This window comes from Ambystoma mexicanum, chromosome 6p (assembly GCF_040938575.1).
Source record: "Ambystoma mexicanum isolate Mex_15411 chromosome 6p, UKY_AmexF1_1, whole genome shotgun sequence".
Classification (NCBI taxonomy): Eukaryota; Metazoa; Chordata; class Amphibia; order Caudata; family Ambystomatidae; genus Ambystoma; species Ambystoma mexicanum.
The window spans coordinates 1,167,394,923-1,167,416,246 of NC_090935.1; the positions used below are offsets into that span (position 1 = coordinate 1,167,394,923).

Genomic DNA, 21,324 nt, shown 5'->3' on the forward strand with positions numbered 1-21,324 from the left:
ACTTTAAAAAGGAGTGATTTGCGTTTCTTGTTTTTACTTGGCACTCGCGCTAACTGGCAGCTGCTTCAGCTCCTAGACGAAGCGCTATGAGGAAAAGAACATGGAGTCCAAAAAGTATTGAGGTGCGGGGGGCGGGCGGGGGGACGAACATGGAGGAGTATCAGTGAAGCAGGCAGTGAATGGGCTATTGTTCTGGCTTCATTTTTGGAAAGCCTGTGCAAACCGAGCTCCATGCAGCTTATTTCTTCAGAGTACCTCAATAGAGCAGGCCTGCTAATCCTTCCACTTTCAGCTGGAGCAATCTGTAATTTTCAGGAATCTAGATGTCACGTTATACGTTTAAATGCAAAACAATTTGTGCGAACCTTTGAAGATTTTGTATCAGGACTCAATGTTTTAGGTTCTTCATGGATGATTTTCTCAAAATGGGGGGGGGGGGGAAAGAGTTGGATTCTGGCTGGCTCTAAACTACAGATACCATAATTCCCTGCTGCAACATTTTTGTATTTACCAGAGAGATTCAACCATGCACACCTAATCCAGTCAGGCTCCCAGATGATTGATGTGGCATGAACGTGTGCTAGAAGGAGAACATCACCCTCTGGGTGGACAGAGCCTACAGACCCAGTTCACCATGTCATATTTAGGTGGAATGCGACAACCAGGAGTGCACTAAGTCTTCTCCAGAAGGGGGAAGGGACCAACCTTCCTCCTGCCATGGGCAGCCTGATTAACTAACAAAGGCTACATGGATCCACCTTGCTCTTTAGTTAGACCATACAGCTGGTGGCAGCGTTACATACCAACAGAATATACTTCAAATAGGCCCACACGGGGCCTGGCTACAGAAGTTAAAGCAAATTGGAACCCCAACAACCTTTCAAATGTAACTGTCAACCGAAGTCAGCTCCCACACACAGTATCAATGACAGGGAGCCGTCATGTCTGGGACTGCCGTTTACATTAAGCCACCCCACTAGGTGGGGATCCCATTCAGAAGGTACAAGAATGTGGTTTGCAGGAGCCAGAGAGTCTGGCCTCACCACAGCTTGAAGGGCGACATGCTGCTTTAACAGGGACCACATTAAGGGGACAGTAAATCAGAGAGACTCTCTGAACACAACAGACAGGAAGATGGGTTGGACTTAGTATCACAAGGGAGTGTGGCCAGAGCGCTCTGTTGAATGCTTCTGACATTTTAGTTCAGGGGCACACTGTGTTCACCCCTTTGCCTTTCCTGTTGAAAAGCACTCTGGTTATGACCTCACACATACACAAGATTGTTGGTAGGGACCGCAAGATTGGTTAATTAAGGTAGGCTTAGCCTACACCTATCATTGTGGCCCACTTGACTTCAAAAGAGGGTTGAGCTTCTCTTTTGGCAAATCATCAGACAGAAATCAACCTTGGACCCTGGCTGAAGATACAGTCTTGCCTTACATCTACCGCCAGTGAAGGAAGGCCAGGAGATGCAGCGAGGGAAGCGAGATGCCTCCCCTAAACATCTCGTAGGAGACAAAGGGAGATCAAGAACTCAGAGGACCCTCCAGCTGCTCCAGAACACTTTGTGCTCCGCTAGGCTCTACAGCAAGATTCCTAGTTAGGAAGTACAAGAAGATCTCTGAACCCCCCCCCCCCCACTGGAGAGCAGACGTGCAAAGTCAGATGCACAGTGGAGGCAGAAATATTGGTGGCCGAGACGGTTTAACATCACGCGGCAGGTAGAGATAAAGTAGATGGAGACACATGAGCAAGGGAGAGAATATTGAGAGGCACAGAAAAAAACTGAAGCAGTCCCACTCGTCCCGTATGAAAAGGGAGAGAACATACAGTAAGAACCATCACTGTTGGCCCAGCCAGAAGAACACCAAATGGTACAGTTAGTTGCATATGGAGACCCAAGTCTGAGAGGACGGCCTCAACAGGAACACGACTAAGCCAGACAGGACCAACTAGAAGCAGCGATATAGTGGAGGCTGAGAAAGAACAACAAATATGAAGCTTAAAAAGACAAGCAGTGAATCAAAAAAGGGGCCAGAGCAGGAGATGCACTAAGACCAAGGCTAGAAGGTAAGCCAACTGATGCACCAGAAGAAAAGACTAGTACCAGAAAGAAGCAACAGAGAATAGGGTGCATAGAGTGGAGTGGGCGTCAGGAAGCAAAACATTCAGATTTGGGGGGGGGCACTTTAAACTCTATAAAATAACAGTACAAGTGAAATGTGAAGAAGTCTGGAATACACAATTAATAAGGAGGGAAAAGTTATATATCAAAGTCCTCCAAACGGGTCAAGCAAACTGCAGGGAATTTGACCGACAGTCAGAAAACGCAAACCATATTCACTTCACATGTGGAGGGACAAGGTAAAGCACATACATGGTGTGATGTTGTTTAGTGGGAGAGTACAAAAGTCCAACAAAATCACACCGAGCTCAACGGAACTGAGGATCTTCCTAGAAACAAAGTCACGATTCGAAGCCTTTTTAGGATTATTTGAACCCAAAAATGGGCCTAAATGGCCAAAACATCGCCATTCAGTTGTTTTGTGAACTAGCTTTAAAACGATGCATTATCCCAGAAATGTTACCAAATCAGTCATGAAGTGCCCAATCCACAGAGCCGGCCAGGGTCTTATGCCAGAACGAAAGTTCCCCCTCCCCTTTTGTAATGCAAGTATATGTTTGTGGGTGAGGCGATTCCATACTGACCCGGTGACAGCCGGTGTTAGGACGGTTGACATCTTGTTCAGGCAAGTCCTGCGAGGCACGCTCTGTCTCTTATGTAGCTTGGGCTCTGTGCCACCACACCCGCGCACACATCTCCATCATTCCCTAGAAAAGACGCCCCCTCCTCAACGCCCCCAAAATAACTTTTTAATAATGATGAACTAGGAAAACACTGAGGGAGGATGCACACTGCCACAGACTCTGCCATATTCTGGCACCTAGGATAAAGGCCAACTTCCCTGCCACCGTCTGCACAGTGCACACAAATATAAACGGGTAGCCTCAGCAGTCCTGTAGGATGGCCTGCAAGGCAGCAGACCACCCACACCCCCATATTTGTGCGGCACGGTCTGCCATAGTGTCAATATTTTGCTCTCCAGGCAAGCGATACCACAAATGTCTCCCCCACCCCCATCCCTCCCTCCACTGAAGACCACATGATGGAGCACTTGGAGGAACCCTCATTCCACCTTTTCTGCTAAGTTCACTGATCTCCCTGTGAAACATCCCCTGCAGGTTGTCAGCATCAATCTGAAACCTGGCCGGTTACTGTGTGCACCAATGTGAGGGGTTTGGAGACCTGTGAGGCCCATCAGAGGAGGAGGAATACCAGGGATTCTGGCCCCTGTCTCGATCGATTTACAAACACTGCCCTTTGCCTGAAGGACAGGCCTCGATGCGCACAAACCATGAGCGTAAGAGCGAGGTTTGGGATGGTTCTGACGCTGCCAACCAAGGAAGGTGAAATGAGCGTCACTGGTTGCCATCTCGCAGGAAGTTCATCACTGAATCAAAACGTTCTTGCCTCCCAGAACCCTTAGCATGTCACTTGGAGCAACGGGTGGAGTTCCCAGCCAGCCCCATACCCAGTCAATGCAGGGGGCAGAGTGTGAATATGGGCCATCAGTAGACACCAGTGGCAGGTACAGGCGAGGAACCTTCATAACCTGCTATGCCAGGCTATCATTTGCATGATTGATAGCGCCATCTGCTAACCTTTTTTCCTTCTACTAAACACCGACTAGCCCGTCACGCCACCAAACCACTCACACCAACTAGCCACAGTTACACCAGCTTTTACCCCCCTCGGCACCATGGAATGACACCAGCCAAATTCGACGCCTCTCCCACCAGCTACAACAACTCTTGCTGCATTTTCACTCTTCGGGCAGACTACATTAGTTTTATAAAATAAGCAGAAAAAAAATAAATAAAAATACACTTCGAGCTACCTTCTTGGTAACTATACTCCAAGTGCCCCCCACCTCAACTCACATAGAACGTGGGTTCTTCCAATCTGCCCTCATCAACGCTTCACCTGTGCCCCCCGCTCTCTTCCCAATAGCCTCCCCTCCACCTTCTCACACAGGATCAAGTGTGGAGAGGCTGCCCAGGCGGCAGAAGCAGCACGAGACACAACCACTTCCCACTGCATGTGCGAGCCACGTAATGCAATTGCATTCCATGAGCAGTCTCAAAGGGCATCAAATGCCAGTCAGTGGCACATATGCCTGCAGTAGCCGCCAAATGCGAGACCCAGCGATGCATGGCATGCCACCACAAGCCACGTGCATGGGCGTAATTTTAGGGGGGGGGGGTGTTTGTCCCCCCCCCAACTTTCATGGCACACCATTTTGTCCCCATTCATTTGGCTGGGGCACCTTTTCTTCAGATGTCGTGTCCCCCCCAACATTTTCAGCAAAGTTACTCCACTGCGTGCAGCCTCAAGTGCCTCAGTAAGGCCACGGAATACCAGTAAACGCTGCACGTGCATGATGTCAAATGCTTTTGTATGTTCTGTAAGTCAGTCCTTTCCCGTAACAAGCGCCACAATGCCTCGGGGCCGTTGCACGCTATTCAAAAACAAACAAATAAATTCGTCCTCAATAAAAGCAGTTCCAGTCATCTTATGCCGTCTCATCTGCGAATCGATAACCATGTAATGGCGCATACGCATGCTATAGACATTGTGGTCTGCGAGATCTGCACCCTGCTACTCACACTGTGCTGTATGCAGCCTGACATTCACACTGTGGATGTTCTGCTTGGCAAAGGCAAGTGTGATGTGTACTCCCTGCTGGCCTCATGCATTGCGACCACTAAAAACCTTTCAGATGCACACCAGAACCATATCTCACCACACCACATGCAATGACCACAGCCACTGACCCGGCATCAACAAGATACAGCAGGCGTATCCAGCAGCTCAGAGTATATCCAGCAATGTCCCAATCCATAACCCATTACATGCTAAAAACACCTTGGAGCTTATCCCACACACGTCCTGTCCCTACCGATCGGCATGTATCAATATCGCTCAGCGAGCCCCTTCCCTGAACCAAATGTTCATGGCTCCCATCACCCTTATGGTAAAGAGTGGAGCTTCCCGATTGCCCGCATCCCCCACCCCTATCTGGAATTCCCCGATCCTTGCTGCACACAGAGAACAATGTATCTATTTGAGATATGCACGTGACTAGCACTTAGTCATCGCACCTTACCCTTGTGGCATGCAAACTGGTTCCTAGGGGCCCCAGTAGAACTCTGCCCTCTCTGGAACCTCTAATTTGAGCCCCCGTCAGGAATCAGGCTCAGACACGGTCTACTTGGTACCCACTGCTGCATGCTTCCTATGACTTCCATTTCTTTCCTGACTCGAATAAAAGAGCAGTCGCTGCACACTTCCCACTACCACCCCACTGCAGGGTATCTCGTGACATCTCCACACAAGTACTTGACTTAAAGGGCACAACTAACGAGACATTGACATGGCCACATCGACATATGCTCCAAGTTGCCCACTAGACCATCGACTAACGTCCTAAACCTATCCATACCATTTAAGCCACCCATACACAACGACCGAATAACCCTCCCAACAGACATCTTTTCACTCTTTATGCCTCCCCAACGGCTGAAGCTCCTCCTTTGGTCTATCCCATCACTTCTATGCGGATGATACTCTGCCTTTTCTGTGCCTCTCATCTTTTGCTCCTGAAGTCCACAATAAACCCTCTACCTGTCTATTGGCCATCAAATCTTGGATGTTGGCTCACAACGCTGCCAAAACAGAGGTACTTTTCTTTCGTGCCAACACTATTCCATCTACTCTTCCTCCCTCTTGTTTTGTTTTTTCCCTCCCAGCTTCCCATTTCTTCCACAGCTCGTAATCTGGGACTCTATTTAGATACTGATTTATTCTTTAATTATCAAAAAATGTTTACCCTCCCGGGCCCGTCGATATCACTTGTATAATATTTGGAAAGCCTGTGCTTTCTTGACTTTTGATGCTACTAAACCATCTTCCCCAATGTGCTCCCTTTGGTCTTCCTCTTACCCGTCTTGCTCCTGTGGAATCTGTTTTCTATGCTTCTATCCATCTACTTTTTCTTCTTGCTCTTTGTAACTCCATTTCTTCTTCTCTACTCCTGGCCGGCTCCAATTTCAGTCCAGACTTAAATGTAACTTTCTTTGTCCCGTCTGCAAATCCCTTCATGGTCTACCATGCACCCGATTATCTTTCTTCTTTGGTTTCAGTTTATAACCCTTCTTGCTCTCTTCGTTCCTGTTCTCAATGTCTCCTTGTCCCTCGTCCTCCATGTGCTCAGTCACATTTTCGTTAACTCCTTCTCCTTTGCATTGGAACGCCCCCCCCCCTCTTTCTGCTCGCTAGATCCCAGTCTATTCTTTATTTCATGACTCCTTGAAGTCTTATCTACTTCACTCTGGTTAACACGACAGACTGCTTTTGTTAATTCTCACTTGTATTGTACCGTTTATATGACCTCATGTACAGTGCTTTGGCTTAAAGCGCTATATAAAACCCAAATAAAAGGCAAACGCAAAAATCAAAACAGAAAGCTGCACCTCTACAATTGACTGACATGCCACAGTCTCGGCCACTGGATCCTTGCACCAGAGGCATGCAAGCCGCCCCGCGGGGCACAAATCCCTTTGTTTTTGACACAGGACACCTAGTAGGATACCTGCACATAGGGTATGGGGTCCTTACACAGCAGCAGAGATATTTTGCATTTTACCTCCCTCCCACTAATCTAATCTGCCCCCTCTCTTTCCGAACCATTAGGGCGCCTGGACACCATGCAAAGGGAAGGGGTAAACTGCATAAACCCAATAACATTTCAACGTCAAGGCAATTGAGCTGCTGCTGCTTTTGCTCCCATTAAGCAATCCCAACCCTTTTTCCTGCACCTCCATGATGGGGCTAGCCAGAGCCTCGTGCGCTTGCAGATTTAGCGGTGCTGTTTCCCATTTTTTGGTACCCTCTAAATACAGTGTTGAAGGAGGTCCCAATACCCAAGCTGCCCTGTACGGGGCTTGAATCATGTAAAGGGGGAATGTTTGGCACTTCCTCTAGTTACCCCAAGGGGTTTATGTGATACCAGCAAGTGACCCAGCAGATGTTTTCCACCAGGCAGCTCATTTAAGCACCCACTTCAGACAAGAAGCACACCTACAGTTCCCAAGTTTGAATCCCTGCAGGACGTTCTCAGCCTTTCATCCTTCCAAGGTGGATAACATACTCTCCCTTAAAATAGGTACTAACATAATACATCCATCAAATTGCAGTGCTGAGAAACGGAAGGAATCCGGCATACAGCGCTATATTGGAAAAAGTGATATTGTTGATGCCCTTGAAATGGAGACCATGCGGCCACCAGTCCAGCTAGTAGACCCCCCAAAACATGGGTGGTACATATCTTCACAATATGAACAAAAGGCATTGGATGTGTCAACTGCATTCATGGCGAAAGGTATAGCCAGCACTGGCTATACCAGTGGCGCACGCCACTGGGGACCTGCGAGATCCACGCGTGTCATTAGTATGGCGGCATGTATGTGTTTTGAGATCAGTGAAATAAACACACTTGGCTTAGCCATCAAGACCAGCATGGCTCGCCGTTGCTTGCTCTGGTACTATGTCTCTCCATCATCGCTACTGTTCAAGTTATTTGAGGTGGAGGGGCTCGAGATAAGGCTACTTTCACGGAGCAGCCTCTCTGTCACTTCGCCAGCAGCCAGACAGCTCGTCCAGCTATGAAAGGCGCCAGCCACCAGCGCCCTCCTTTCACAGGTGTTGTAGCCCAAGCGCCTTAAAGTGCCATCACGCTGGGCACTGCAACAGCCATTCACGTCTGGCAGCCAGATGATCCCTGAAAGTTGCAATAGTGGAGTAAACAAATACATAGTGCACTGTAATGGCTAAAATACTCGATTGTTTGACCACCAGATGGGTAGGTGTACATACACACACGTTAGGATAAATCCACCTCATACACAAACACTACTTGCATCACAATATGGAAATGGGGGCTGTCTTTCTGAATTATGAGCAGTAAACGGATCACTCACTTAAAGCACAGGGAAGCGTTTTGTGTCATGACCTTAAAAGGAACTGTATCACGTTCAAAAATTACATTACGATGTAAAATAACTTGGAGGCCAACGCACGAGTTTTGAAAGCAGCCTTGCAGTCTAAACATATGAAAGATTCGCATTACCCCTAGCAACAGTAGACTGTCCAAAAGCAGAGCATGAAGTGCCAAGAAGCTGCTGGCTTCTTCCTCACCGTGGCAACTCAGGGGGAAGCGATACTGTGCACGCGCTGGAAATCATTACACGGACCTGTGGAGGATGCTCCAGACACCCCAACATGCAGGCAAAAATGCGGCCGAAAACCCCGGACACGCTGCTCACACGCAGCCCACCGGTTCTCCCCCATGTGAGATTTGAGAGGGGCAGGGGTCTCCCCCCTGCAGCAGCATTGTTCTGCCCGCACCACGTCCCCGGCAGAGCAGCAGCTTCTCTGAAACAGATCGTGCACGAGAGCGGGGAGGGCCATAACAAGGCGCAGGGCCGGCTGCCAGCCCGCGAGAACAATGCGAGAGAAAGGGGGACGCTGCCGGGGGGGCGCACGGGGTAGCTGTAGGACTGGGGGCAGGCAGAGGGAGCGGGACAGAGAGGGCACCGACGCCCGGGCAGGCGGCAGCCTTACCTGCACTTGGTGGCGGTTGTAACCCGAGCCGCCCTCAGCGCCGTCTCGGCCTCCCACAGGCTCCCTTGCCCATGGCACTCGGAGCCGGGAAGCTGCTGCTGCTGCTGCTGCACTCAGGCCAGCGCTGCTGCTGCTGCTACTGTCGCCGCGTCTCCTGTTGCTTCTTCTTTTACGCAACTCCTGCGCGCTCGAGAGTGAAGTTGCAGAGCGCGCTCCCCCAGTCATTAGGTGTCCTCAGCTTCCTTCCGGGATTTGACGCCCTCCCTCTCCCGACCCGGCCTGGGGGGTGGCAGTATTTCTTAATTACTCATGTGTTTTTTGAGCTGGCTCCAACACTTTTGGCATGATTGTCTTGTTTTTTTGCCTTCCTCCGCCGGAGCTCGGACCGCTGCCACCCCCGGCAGAAGCTGAGGAAGTGAGGCCAGGAGGAGGAGGAGGGTGCGGGAGAGCAGGCAGAGTGCTTTGCGGGGGGGCGGCATCGGCTGTGATTCTCTGGTGGGCGTGTAAGGGAGGGCTGCAGGGGGAGTAAGGGAGTGGCCTGGGCAGCAGAGGTTCTTTCAGCTGCCAGCAACATCAGGCTCTGCTTCTTCTGCGCCAGGCGAGTGCCCAGCGCCCCCCTCTGTCTGCTGAGGGAAGTGACTCTGCGCACCCGGGACTTGACGAACTGGATCTGTCCTTCATCTGCTTCTTCTTTCTACATAAAGCATCTTTGGGATCCTTGGACACCTGCCACTTTGTACCAGTGTTATTACATTTGTACGGGAAATTTCGAATTTCCTCATTTCACAAAACCTTCCAGCAATATTGATATTAGCAATAGAGAAAGGGTTTCAGTAACATCATTTCCCAGGAGTGCGGAGGAACTCAACACCTGCACCCTCTCACCTGCAGGCCAGCGAATGCAACATGTTCGAATGCTATTCATTCTCTTTTCCCACTCTCTTTAATTAAAGGAGTGGTTTATGTTCTCATTATTAGTAGTAGTATTAACACATGGTATTAATAATTAGTTTCAGGAAGACTATTTTATTTTATTGAGAATTTGTTAGGCACGTATACAACTGAATAGTGTTTCATAGCACCACAAGGCTAAATGGGAAGGGGGCAGGGGGAAAATAACAATAGCAAAAACAGTAAAATATGGTATACAGTTCTTTTGACGCAGGATTTTTTTGGGCGGGGGGTTAAAAATTAAATAAATATTTGTGGGTGAAAGGGAATAATTTAATTTTAAAAAAAGTGGGGGTTTGGGGGGGTAATAAAACAGAAAAAACGATGAAAAGTCCTGCGACGAAAAATCCAGCGGCAAAATAACGTAGAACCGTAAAATATAGTCATGGTCCTTTAAAGTGCAGTGAGGAGAAGTGCAGGAGATGGGGGAGACGAGGAGTGGCAAGTGCTGGGAGCCGTGGGAGAACCTCAGGCTAAGTGCTAGTGCAGGCCACTCCTATTGGTGAGATGCAGAGCTACCAAGCAGAGGCCACCAAAGGGGGGGGGGTGCTGGTATCGACTGGAAAGAAAGGCCTGGCATCCTGTGACATTCATGAGGATCAGGTCACCAGTCACAGCGGAGGTGGGTGATTAGCAGGGAAGGGCAAGAGGGAAGGAGGTAGAGAACAGCAGAGTTTTGATCAGTTTCTGGAACTTGAGGAGGTCCAGCTCAAGTCTGAGAGGGGACGGGAGGCTGTTCCAAAGGGAGGTGTCAGCTGAGGGGAGAGACCTGCCCCCCACTCTCTGCTTGGAGAAGCGTTTGACAGTCAAAGAGTTGGAGTTAGAGGAGCGTAGGGCTCTAGCAGGGGAGTGTTTCGGGAGGGAAAGCTGAAGTTCCAGGTTCCGGAAGGCTGCAGAGGGTCTTGAATTTGATCCTTGCAGCCACTGGGAGCCAGTGGAGAGATTTTAGGGCTGGAGAGATACAGTCCCTGGGCTTGAGGCCAAGGATAAGTCTTGCAGCCCTATTCTGGATTAGCTGGAGGGGGCTTAGGGAGGAAAAAGGGAGATTGAGAAAGAGGCTGTTGCAGTAGTGCAATGTGGAGAGGACCACAGCTATGGAGACATTAAGCCTCCCGGGTAAGGTGAGGAAAGGAAAAATGCCTCTGAGGAGGTGGAGCTGCAAGTGGGAGTTCTTAGTAATATCCATGATGTGAGGGATGAAAGGAAGTGGAGTTGAAGATGTCCCCAAGGTTTTTGACTTCACAGGATGATGGGGGTAGAGGGCCCAAAGAGGGTGGGCAGAGGGTAGGAGGAAAAGATGGCACAGGTGTCTTAATCCGAAGGATCTCCATCTTACTGGCATTAAGGCAGAGATCGTTGGCTGCACACCAGGCCTGAATGGCGGACAGACAGGGATCAGAGAGGAGGAAGAGGCGGTAGTAGAGGGAAGTTTGAAGGAAAGCTGTGTGTCATCTGCATAACACTAGAAATGAGGAGAGAAGGAGGAAATCAGGTGAGCAAGAGGGGTAAGATCGGTATTGAAGAACAATGGCATTAAGATAGAGCCCTAGGGGACACCAATGGTAGAGAGGGATTTGGTAGAAGCGAAAGGGCCCTATTCCAACTGGGAAGGGCAGTCAGTGAGAAAATTGGTCAGTCATCCAGTGCCCGGTCAGTGATGCCGAGGGCTTCACAGAGTCATTTTATGAGGATGGAATGGTTGACCGTACCAAAGGCGGAGGAGAGATCAAGGAGAATGAAAACAGCGGCAGAGTTGGAGTCAAGATTTGGGAGCATGGTTTAATGGGTGTTCAGGAGAGCAGTTGCTGTGCCTCTGGATGCCCAGAATCAAAATGTATGGTGTTGGAGGCAACCAACAAGATCAGTGTGGAGGGTCAGTTGGGGTAGGACCAAACTTTCCAAGAGTTTACCCAGGAAAGGGGTAGTGGCAGGGCTTTAAGTGGGGTAAGAAATCGAGGCGTGGCCCTCATTTGGGGGCGTGGCTTGTGGGAGGGGCATGGCCTAAAAAGTAGGCAAATTGTAGGGTATACACACAAATATATATACATGTTATATATTTGTGTGTGTACCTTACTATGGTTTGTGTACTATGCAAGCCATCTTTTCTAAACATAGAAATATGTAACATATTTCTACGTTTCTACAAGATGGCTTGCAAAGTACACAAACCATAGTAAGGTACGCACACAAATATATAACATTTATATATATATTTGTGTGGATACCCTTCAGTTTGACTAGTTTTCAGGCCATCTTTTTTAAACATTTCGGGTTTATAAAAGATGGCTTTGAAAGTACACAATTCAAGCCATCTTTTATAAAGCTTTGACTACGGACAAAATTGTCCGTCGGCAAAGCTTTATAAAAGATGGCTTGAAATGTGTACTTTCAAAGCCATCTTTCATAATCCTCGAAAAATGTCGAGGAATCCCCAGGTTCGCCGAGGGTTAAAGACGCCTCGGCGACCTGGGGAAACAAAGGGACAGTAACTGCCTCTGGTGACCTCTTGCGTGAGGGATCACCAGACGCAGTTTTTATGACTGACTGAAGTGGCAGCCAGTCACAGCGTCGCTGTGGCTGGCTGGCACTTCTGTCAGCTCGCCTGACTTCATTTCAGGCGCATCTCCCGTCGCGGCTGCGGCCGCGACGGGATAATGCATCCTGCGATTCCCGCCAATGTTGCGGTAGGACGGGGGCCCCGGCAGGGCCCTGGCTCAGTCCCACTTTTTGGAGACTGCCGGGGCCCGGCCCCGGCGGGCCCCGGCCCACTTTAAGCACTGGATAGTGGAGATAAGGCGATAGTTACCCAGACAGGAGGGGTCAGCAGACCGCTTTTTTAAGAGAGGGTGCACCCGGCAGTGCTTGAGGGATAGAGGAAAACAACCATTAGTGAAGGAGTGGTTACAGAAGTCAGCAAGAGCCGGGTGAGAGAGGAGATGTTGTTCTTAATGGTTCTGGAAAAGCATAGAAGCACTTGTTTGGAGGAGACCTTCATAGAACAGACCATTTTAGAGACCACATCCGGTGCTATGGGCAGGAGGGAGGAGAGTGAGGGGGTGGAAGGAGAGGAGCCAAGGCAGGTAGGGGGGCAGGTGCAGGAGTGGAGATGGGAGTGGAGGAGAGTGAGGACAAGATGTCCTGGTTTTTTAATGTGAAATGGGAGGCCAAAGTGGCGCAGAGAGTCTGGGAAGGGAGGAGAGAGGTGGAGACTGCAGCTGGGTTGGCAATTTCCTTGCAGATTTTGAAAAGTTAGGCTGTGTTGTTAGTGACTCCAGAGATACGGGCTTGGATGTGGGCACGCTTCTGGAGCAGATAGAGAAGCGATATTGCCTTTGGAGCAGGCAGCAGGCCAGTTTGTCAGAGGGTAAACCCAAGGTCTGCCACTTATGTTCAGCAACTCTGCACTAGCGTTTCAGAGATGCTAGATCACAGTCGTACTTGCTGTTGTTCTTGGAGGCAAATTTTAGGTAGATCCTCATGCCAGGGGCAAATATGTCAAGGGTGTTAGAGATGGAGAGGTGCAGGTTAGCAAGAACAGAGTCAGAGGTGGAGGCGGGAGGGGGGATGAAGGTGGAGGAGAAAGCGCAACGGGCACTCGCTGCTTTGGTCAGATGATGGTGAAGGAAGCCATCAGTCCTTGGGGTGGCTCGGATTTATGGCCAAGGGGGCCCAGGTGAGAGCAAAGGAGAGAGTGGTCAGATCAAGAGAGGGGGGTGGTGACCGGATTAGAGATAGGGATGTCAGCAGAAAGGAGGATTCCCAGGGTGTGACCGGCAGAGTGGGTCGAGCCGGAGGGGAGAATAGAGAGAGAGGGAATCACAGAGGATGCAGAACTGGGAGGTGGATGATTTAAGGGAGTCAAGGTAGATGTTGAAGTCACCAAGGAGGAGGTGTTTGGAACAAGAGGTTGAGAGGCTGGAGGTGAGGTCGGCCCATTCACAGAGGAAGAGAGAGATTGGGCCAGGGGGCCTCTATATAGCGACAAGGGTGAGAGAGTATGTGTGACCCCAAGCTTGTAGACAAGTCATTCAAAAGAGGAGTAAGCTTGAGTAGGTATGAACGAGGCAGGGACACACTCAGGGAAGTTCCCGGCCACTCCACCTCCCGGACTGTTGAGTGTGGGTTTGGAAAGGATTTTGTAGTCCTCGGGAAGGAGAGTGTCAAGAGCAGTGACAGAGTTGGCATTGAACCACATCTCGGTAAGAGCGAGGATGTCTAGGTCAAAGTCTTTGAGAAGGAGACAGATGTCAGAGGGGTGTTTGACAGCAGAACTAGCATTCAGAGTGGCTAAGTGAAGCTGGTTACCACCTTTGAATGTTTTCCAAGGGGGGGTACAGGGGCGTGGTACTCTCATCGGTGATGGTGGAGAGATGAGAGGAGAGGCGGAAGGAGTGGCAGAAGAAGGGTGGAAATTTATGGGAGAGGGAAGACACTGGTCGAGAAGGAGAAGAGTAGGATGAGAACCTTGGGCCATGAGAGTGCCATTGTGATAGACATTAATGATGCACCTAGAGGATGAGAAGTATGCCAGGAGTACTTTGCACCTAGTGTCATGTTATGTTAAAGGTATTTGTATAGCACACCGTCACCAACGGAATTGGCCCGAGGCGCTCAGGCGGATCTGTAAACAAGAAGGCGGGTTGGGTTACTAAGGTGAAGAGGGAGTAGGATAGTGAGAGAAGTAGTGTCCTGTTGGTGGCTTCAGTTCCGTATACACCGTGCGCTGAGCTTTGGTGCGAGTATCGGATCGAAGTCAGGCCTCGTGTGCTGTTGGTGCAGCTTATGTGTTGTTTGTTTGTTGTTGCGGTGTGGTGAACTGCATGCGTCTTGCTGTGCGTAAGGTGGTTGTGTAGGTTTCTGTATGAGTTAGGTATGCAGAGTTTGGGCTTTTTTATTTAGTGTGTTATATGTCTCAAAGCTGACCTTCATAGTTTGGCTAAGTGCCTAGAGTTAACAATCCTGTGTGGTGGGGCAGAGGCCCAGGCCTAATAATACACTACTTTTCACCATACGATCGACAAAGATGGAGGTTATAACTAGAGTTGAGAGTCCTGTAAAGTGGAGCAAAGGCCCCAGTTCCACAGAGCTGGAGTTTACAGCTGGATTCGGCTATGCCAGGCTGATATTCACAGTTCTAAGTGTGGCTCTTGCTAACCTTCATAGTGTTATCTAGATTCGACGCAGGCTAATGTTCACAGTCCTATCCAAGTATGGCACATGTTAATATTCACAGTTCTAAGTCTGAGTCTTGCTAACATTCACAATTCCATCTAAGTGCAGCTCTTACTAACCTTCACAGTCTTATCTAGATGCGTCGCTGGCTAATGTTCATAATTCTATCTAAGTGTGGCACATGCTAATAGTCACAGTTCTATGTGTGGGACTTGCCAACACCCACAACTCTATCTAGATGCAACCCCGCCCAATTTTCATCATTCTATCGCAGTGTGGCACATGTAAATATTCACAGTTCTAGGAGTGGGACTTGCCAACACCCACAACTCCATCTAGATGCGACGCCGGCCAATGTTCATCATTCTATCTGAGTGTGGCACATGTTAATATTCACAGTTCTAGGTGTGGGACTTGTTAACATTCACAATTCTATCTAGATGCGACGCAGTCTAATGTTCACAATTCTGTCTAAGTGTGACACATGCTAATATTCACAGTTCTAGGTGTGAGACTTGTTAACATTCACAATTCTATCTTGATGCGACCCAGGCTAATGTTCACAATTCTGTCTAAGTGTGACACATGCTAATATTCACAGTTCTAGGTGTGAGACTTGTTAACATTCACAATTCTATCTTGATGCGACCCAGGCTAATGTTCACAATTCTGTCTAATTGTGGCACATGCTAATATTCACAGTTCTAAGTGTGGGACTTGCTAACATTCACAGTTCCATCTAAGTGCGGCTTTTGATAACCTTCACAGTATTATCTAGATGCAATGTAGTCTAATGTTCATAATTCTATCTAAGTGTGGCACATGCTAATATTCACAGTTCCGAGCTAGGGTAATGTAGAGTTGCACAGGTTTTCTGGAGTAGAATAATTGCTATACCCCCCGCCCATGCCACACTTACTTTGGTTATTGCAGCTGGTTGAAGGCTGGCCACTGGCTTCCCCTCCTGACACTTGCAGACACATCTTGGAGCCTCCAATGTAGGAGCCGCCCTTTGCCTTGGGGCCCTTTGCCGCAGGGGCTGCATGAGCAGAGGGCTGCCCTGGGAAGGTTAAGGTTAAGGAGTGAGTGGACCAATCAGGGCCCAGGGAGGCAGGACTAGGAAGTGGAATACTGGGACGGGAGTCTGAGGGCTGAAATGTGGCAGGATTGCAAAATGAAGGATAGGGGGACCATCAAACCAAAGCTCACCTGAATGCCAGCATGGAATTGGCACAGGGAGCAGGGGTGCACAGGGTTAGGCCCCCGTAGCACCCACAGGCAAGTTGACCAATCAGGGCCGGGGGGGCGGGACTAGGAAGGGGAAGACTGTGATGCAGAGTATGAGGGCTGAAATGCAGCAGGATTGCAAAATGGAGGGTAGGGGGAATACCAGACAAAAGCTCACCTGAATACCAGCATGGAAACGGCACAGGGAGCAGGGATGCACAGGGTTAGGCCCCCGTAGCACCCACAGGAAAGTTGAACAATCAGGGCCTGGGTGGGGGCCGGACTAGGAAGGGGAACACTGGGACGCAGAGTCTGAGGGCTGAAATGTGCCAGGATTGCAAAGTGGATGGCAGGGGGACCACCAGACCAAAGCTCACCTGAATGCCAGCATGGAAATGGCAGAGGGAACAGAGGTGCACAGGGTTAGGACCTTGTAGCACCCACTGGCAAGTTGACCAATCAGGGCCCGGGGTGGGGTGAACTAGGAAGGGGAACACTGAGACACGGAGTCCAAGGGCTGAAATGCACCAGGATTACAAAATGGAGGGTATGTGGACCACCAGACCAAAGCTCACCTGAATGCCAGCATGGAAATGTCACAGGGAGCAGGGGTGCAGAGGGTTAGGCCCTCGTAGCACCCACAGGCAAGTTGACCAATCAGGGACCGGGGAAGCGGTACAAGGAAAGGGAACACATTTGGCCGCGGAGTCCAAGGGCTGAAAATGCACCAGTATTGCACAATGGGGGATAGGGGAACCACCAGACCAAAGCCCACCTGAATGCCAGCATAGAATTGGCAGATGGAGCAGGGGTGCACAGGGTTAGGCCCTTGTAGCACCCACGGGCAAATTGACCAATTAGGGCCGGGGTGGGTGGGGGGCGGCGGACGGACTAGGAAGGGGAACATTGGGACGCAGAGTCAGAGGGCTGAAATGCTCCAGGATTGCAAAATCGAGGGTAGGGGGACCACCAGACCAAATCTCACTTGAATCCCAGCATGGAAATGGCACAGGGGGCCACGGCTTGCACAGGGTTAGGCCCTCGTAGAACCCACGGGCAAGTTGACCAATCAGAGACCGGGGGAGAAGGACTAGGAAAGGGAACACATTTGGCCACGGAGTCCAAGGGCTGAAAATACGCCAGGATTCCGAAATGGAGGGTATAGGGGACCACCAGACCAACACTCACCTGAATGCCAGCATGGAATTGGCACATGGAGCAGGGGCGCACAGGGTCAGGCCCTCGTAGCACCCACGGGCAAGTTGTCCAATCAGGGCCCGGTGGGTGGTGGGGGCAGACTAGAAAGGGGAACACTAGGATGCAGAGTCCGAGGGCTGAAATTCGCCCGGATTGAAAAATGGAGGGTAGGGTGACCACCAGACCAAAGCTCACCTGAATGCCAGCATGGAAATGGCACAGGGAGCAAGGGTGCACAGGGTTAGGCCCCCGTTGCATGCACAGGCAAGTTGACCAATCAGGGGCAGTAGGGTGGGGGGGCGGACTAGGAAGTGGAACACTGGGAAGTGGAGTTTGGGGGCTGCTATGCGCCCGGATTGCAAAATGGAGGGTTGGGGGACCACCAAACCAAAGCTCACCTGAATGCCAGCATGGAAATGGCACAGGGAGCAGAGGTGCACAGGGTTGGGCCCCCATAGCACCCACGGGCAAGTTGACCAATCAGGGCCAGGAGGGAGTAGGGGCAGAATAGGATGGGACGCGGACTCGAGGGGCTGAAATGCACCAGGATTGCAAAATGGAGGGTAGGTGAAACACCAGGCCAAAGCTTACCTGAATGCCAGCATGGAAATGGCACAGGGAGCAGGGGTGCACAGGGTTAGGCCCTCGTATTACCCACGGGCAAGTTGAACAATCAGGGCACGGTGGGGCCAGATTAGGAAGGGGAACACTGGGACGCAGACTCCAAGTGCTGAAATGCACCAGGATTGCAAAATGGAGGGTAGATGGACCACCAGACCAAAGCTCACCTGAATGCCAACATGGAAATGGCACAGGGAGCAGGGGGCAACAGGGTTGGGCCCCATAGCACCCACGGGCAAGTTGACCAATCAGGGCACGGTGGGGCCGGATTAGGAAGGGGAACACTGGGACGCGGACTCCAAGTGTTGAAATGCACCAGGATTGCAAAATGGAGGGTAGATGGACCACCAGACCAAAGCTCACCTGAATGCCAGCATGGAAATGGCACAGGGAGCAAGGGTGCACAGGGTTAGGTCCTCGTAGCACCCATAGGCAAGTTGGCTAATCAGGGCTCGGGGGTGAAGGGCAAGACTAGGAAGGGGAACACTGGGACGCAGACTCCGAGGGCTGAAATGCCCCAGGATTGCAAAATGGAGGGTAGGGGGACCACCAGACCAAAGCTCCCCTGAATGCCAGCATGGAAATGGCACAGGGAGCAGGGGGCAACAGGGTTGGGCCCCATAGCACCCACGGGCAAGTTGACCAATCAGGGCACGGTGGGGCCGGATTAGGAAGGGGAACACTGGGACGCGGACTCCAAGTGTTGAAATGCACCAGGATTGCAAAATGGAGGGTAGATGGACCACCAGACCAAAGCTCACCTGAATGCCAACATGGAAATGGCACAGGGAGCAGGGGGCAACAGGGTTGGGCCCCATAGCACCCACGGGCAAGTTGACCAATCAGGGCACGGTGGGGCCGGATTAGGAAGGGGAACACTGGGACGCGGACTCCAAGTGTTGAAATGCACCAGGATTGCAAAATGGAGGGTAGATGGACCACCAGACCAAAGCTCACCTGAATGCCAGCATGGAAATGGCACAGGGAGCAAGGGTGCACAGGGTTAGGTCCTCGTAGCACCCATAGGCAAGTTGGCTAATCAGGGCTCGGGGGTGAAGGGCAAGACTAGGAAGGGGAACACTGGGACGCAGACTCCGAGGGCTGAAATGCCCCAGGATTGCAAAATGGAGGGTAGGGGGACCACCAGACCAAAGCTCCCCTGAATGCCAGCATGGAAATGGCACAGGGAGCAGGGGTGCACAGGGTTAGGCCCTAGTAGCACCCATAGGCAAGTTGGCTAATCAGGGCTCGGGGGTGAAGGGCAAGACTAGGAAGGGGAACACTGGGACGCAGACTCCAAGGGCTGAAATGCCCCAGGATTGCAAAATGGAGGGTAGGGGGACCACCAGACCAAAGCTCACCTGAATGCCAACATGGAAATGGCACAGGGAGTAGGGGGCAACAGGGTTGGGCCCCATAGCACCCACGGGCAAGTTGACCAATCAGGGCCAGGAGGGAGTGGGGGCGGAATAGGATGGGATGCGGACTCCAGGGGCTGAAATGCAACAGGATTGCAAAATGGAGGGTAGGTGAAACACCAGGCCAAAGCTTACCTGAATGCCAGCATGGAAATGGCACAGGGAGCAGGGGTGGACAGGGTTAGGTCCTCGTAGCACCCACGGGCAAGTTGAACAATCAGGGCACGGTGGGGCCGGATTAGGAAGGGGAACACTGTGACGCGGACTCCAAGTGTTGAAATGCACCAGGATTGCAAAATGGAGGGTAGATGGACCACCAGACCAAAGCTCACCTGAATGCCAGCATGGAAATGGCACAGGGAGCAGGGGTGCACAGGGTTAGGTCCTCGTAGCACCCATAGGCAAGTTGGCTAATCAAGGCTCGGGGGTGAAGGGCAAGACTAGGAAGGGGAACACTGGGACGCAGACTCCGAGGGCTGAAATGCCCCAGGATTGCAAAATGGAGGGTAGGGGGACCACCAGACCAAAGCTCACCTGAATGCCAACATGGAAATGGCACAGGGAGCAGGGGGCAACAGGGTTGGGCCCCATAGCACCCATGGGCAAGTCGACCAATCAGGGCCAGGAGGGAGTGGGGGCGGAATAGGATGGGACGCGGACTCCAGGGGCTGAAATGCACCAGGATTGCAAAATGGAGGGTAGGGGGAGCACCAGACCACAGCTCACCTGAATGCCAGCATGGAAATGGCACAGGGAGCAGGGGTGCACAGGGTTAGGCCTTCATAGCACCCATGGGCAAGTTGACCAATCAGAGCTTGGGGGGCGAGACTAGGAAGGAGAACACTGGGCCACGGAATCCGAGGGCTGAAAATGTGCCAGGATTGCAAAATGGAGGATAGGGGGACCACAAGACCAAAGCTCACCTAAATGCCAGCATGGAAATGGCACAGGGAGCAGGGGTACACAGGGATAGGCCCTCGCAGAACCCATGGGAAAGTTGGCCAATCAGGGCTCGGGTGGCGAGACTAGGAAGGGGAACATTGGGACGTGGAGTACGAGGGCCGAAATGCATCAGGATTGCAAAATGGAGGGTAGGGGGACCACCAAACCAACGCTCACCTGAATGCCAGCATGGAATAGGCACAGAGAGCAGGGGTGCACAGGGTTAGGCCCTCGTAGCACGCACAGGGAAATTGACCAATCAGAGCCGGGGGGGGGGGGGCAGTCTAGGAAGGGGAACAATGGGACGGAGAGTCCGAGGGCTGAAATGCGTCAGGATTACAAAATGGAGTGTAGGGGCACCATCAGACCAAAGCTCACCTGAATGCCAGCATGGAAATGGCACAGGGAGCAGGGGTGCACAGGGTTGGGCCCCCATAGCACCCATGGGCAAGTTGACCAATCAGGGCAAGGAGGGAGTGGGGGCAGACTAGGATGGGGAACACTGGGACGCAGATTCCAGGGGCTGAAATGCACCAGTATTATAAAATGGAGGGTAGGGGGAGGACCAGACCACAGCTCACCTGAATGCCAGCATGGAAATGGCACAGGGAGAAGGGGTGCACAGGGTTAGGCCCTCATAGCACCCATGGGCAAGTTGACCAATCAGGGCTTGGGGGGCGAGACTAGGAAGGGGAACACTGGGACGCAGAGTCCGGGGGCTGAAATGCACCAGGATTGTAAAATGGAGGCTAGGTGAAACACCAGGCCAAAGCTTACCTGAATGCCAGCATGGAAATGGCACAGGGAGCAGGGGTGCACAGGGTTAGGCCCTCGTATTACCCACGGGCAAGTTGACCAATCAGGCCCGGGGGGGCTGGACTAGAAAAGGGAACACTGGGACGCGGAGTCCGAGGGCTGAAAATGCGCCAGGATTGCAAAATGGAGGGTAGAGGGACCACCAGACCAAAGCACACCTGAATGCCAGCATGGAAATGGCACAGGGAGCAGGGGTGCACAGGGTTAGGCCCTCGTAGCACCCACGGGCAAGTTGAC

The 21,324-nt window shown here is 51.3% G+C and overlaps 1 protein-coding gene across 1 annotated transcript in view; it reads right to left on the reverse strand.

Annotated features, from left to right (window-relative positions):
• Nucleotides 1-8,939, reverse strand: part of CEMIP2 (cell migration inducing hyaluronidase 2) — a 473,131-nt gene extending 464,192 nt beyond the window's left edge. The window contains exon 1 of the mRNA XM_069625802.1: nt 8,744-8,939. The gene's annotated coding sequence lies outside the window, so the exon portion shown is untranslated. The remainder of the gene's footprint in view (nt 1-8,743) is intronic.
• Between the last annotated feature and the right edge of the window lie 12,385 nt (nt 8,940-21,324).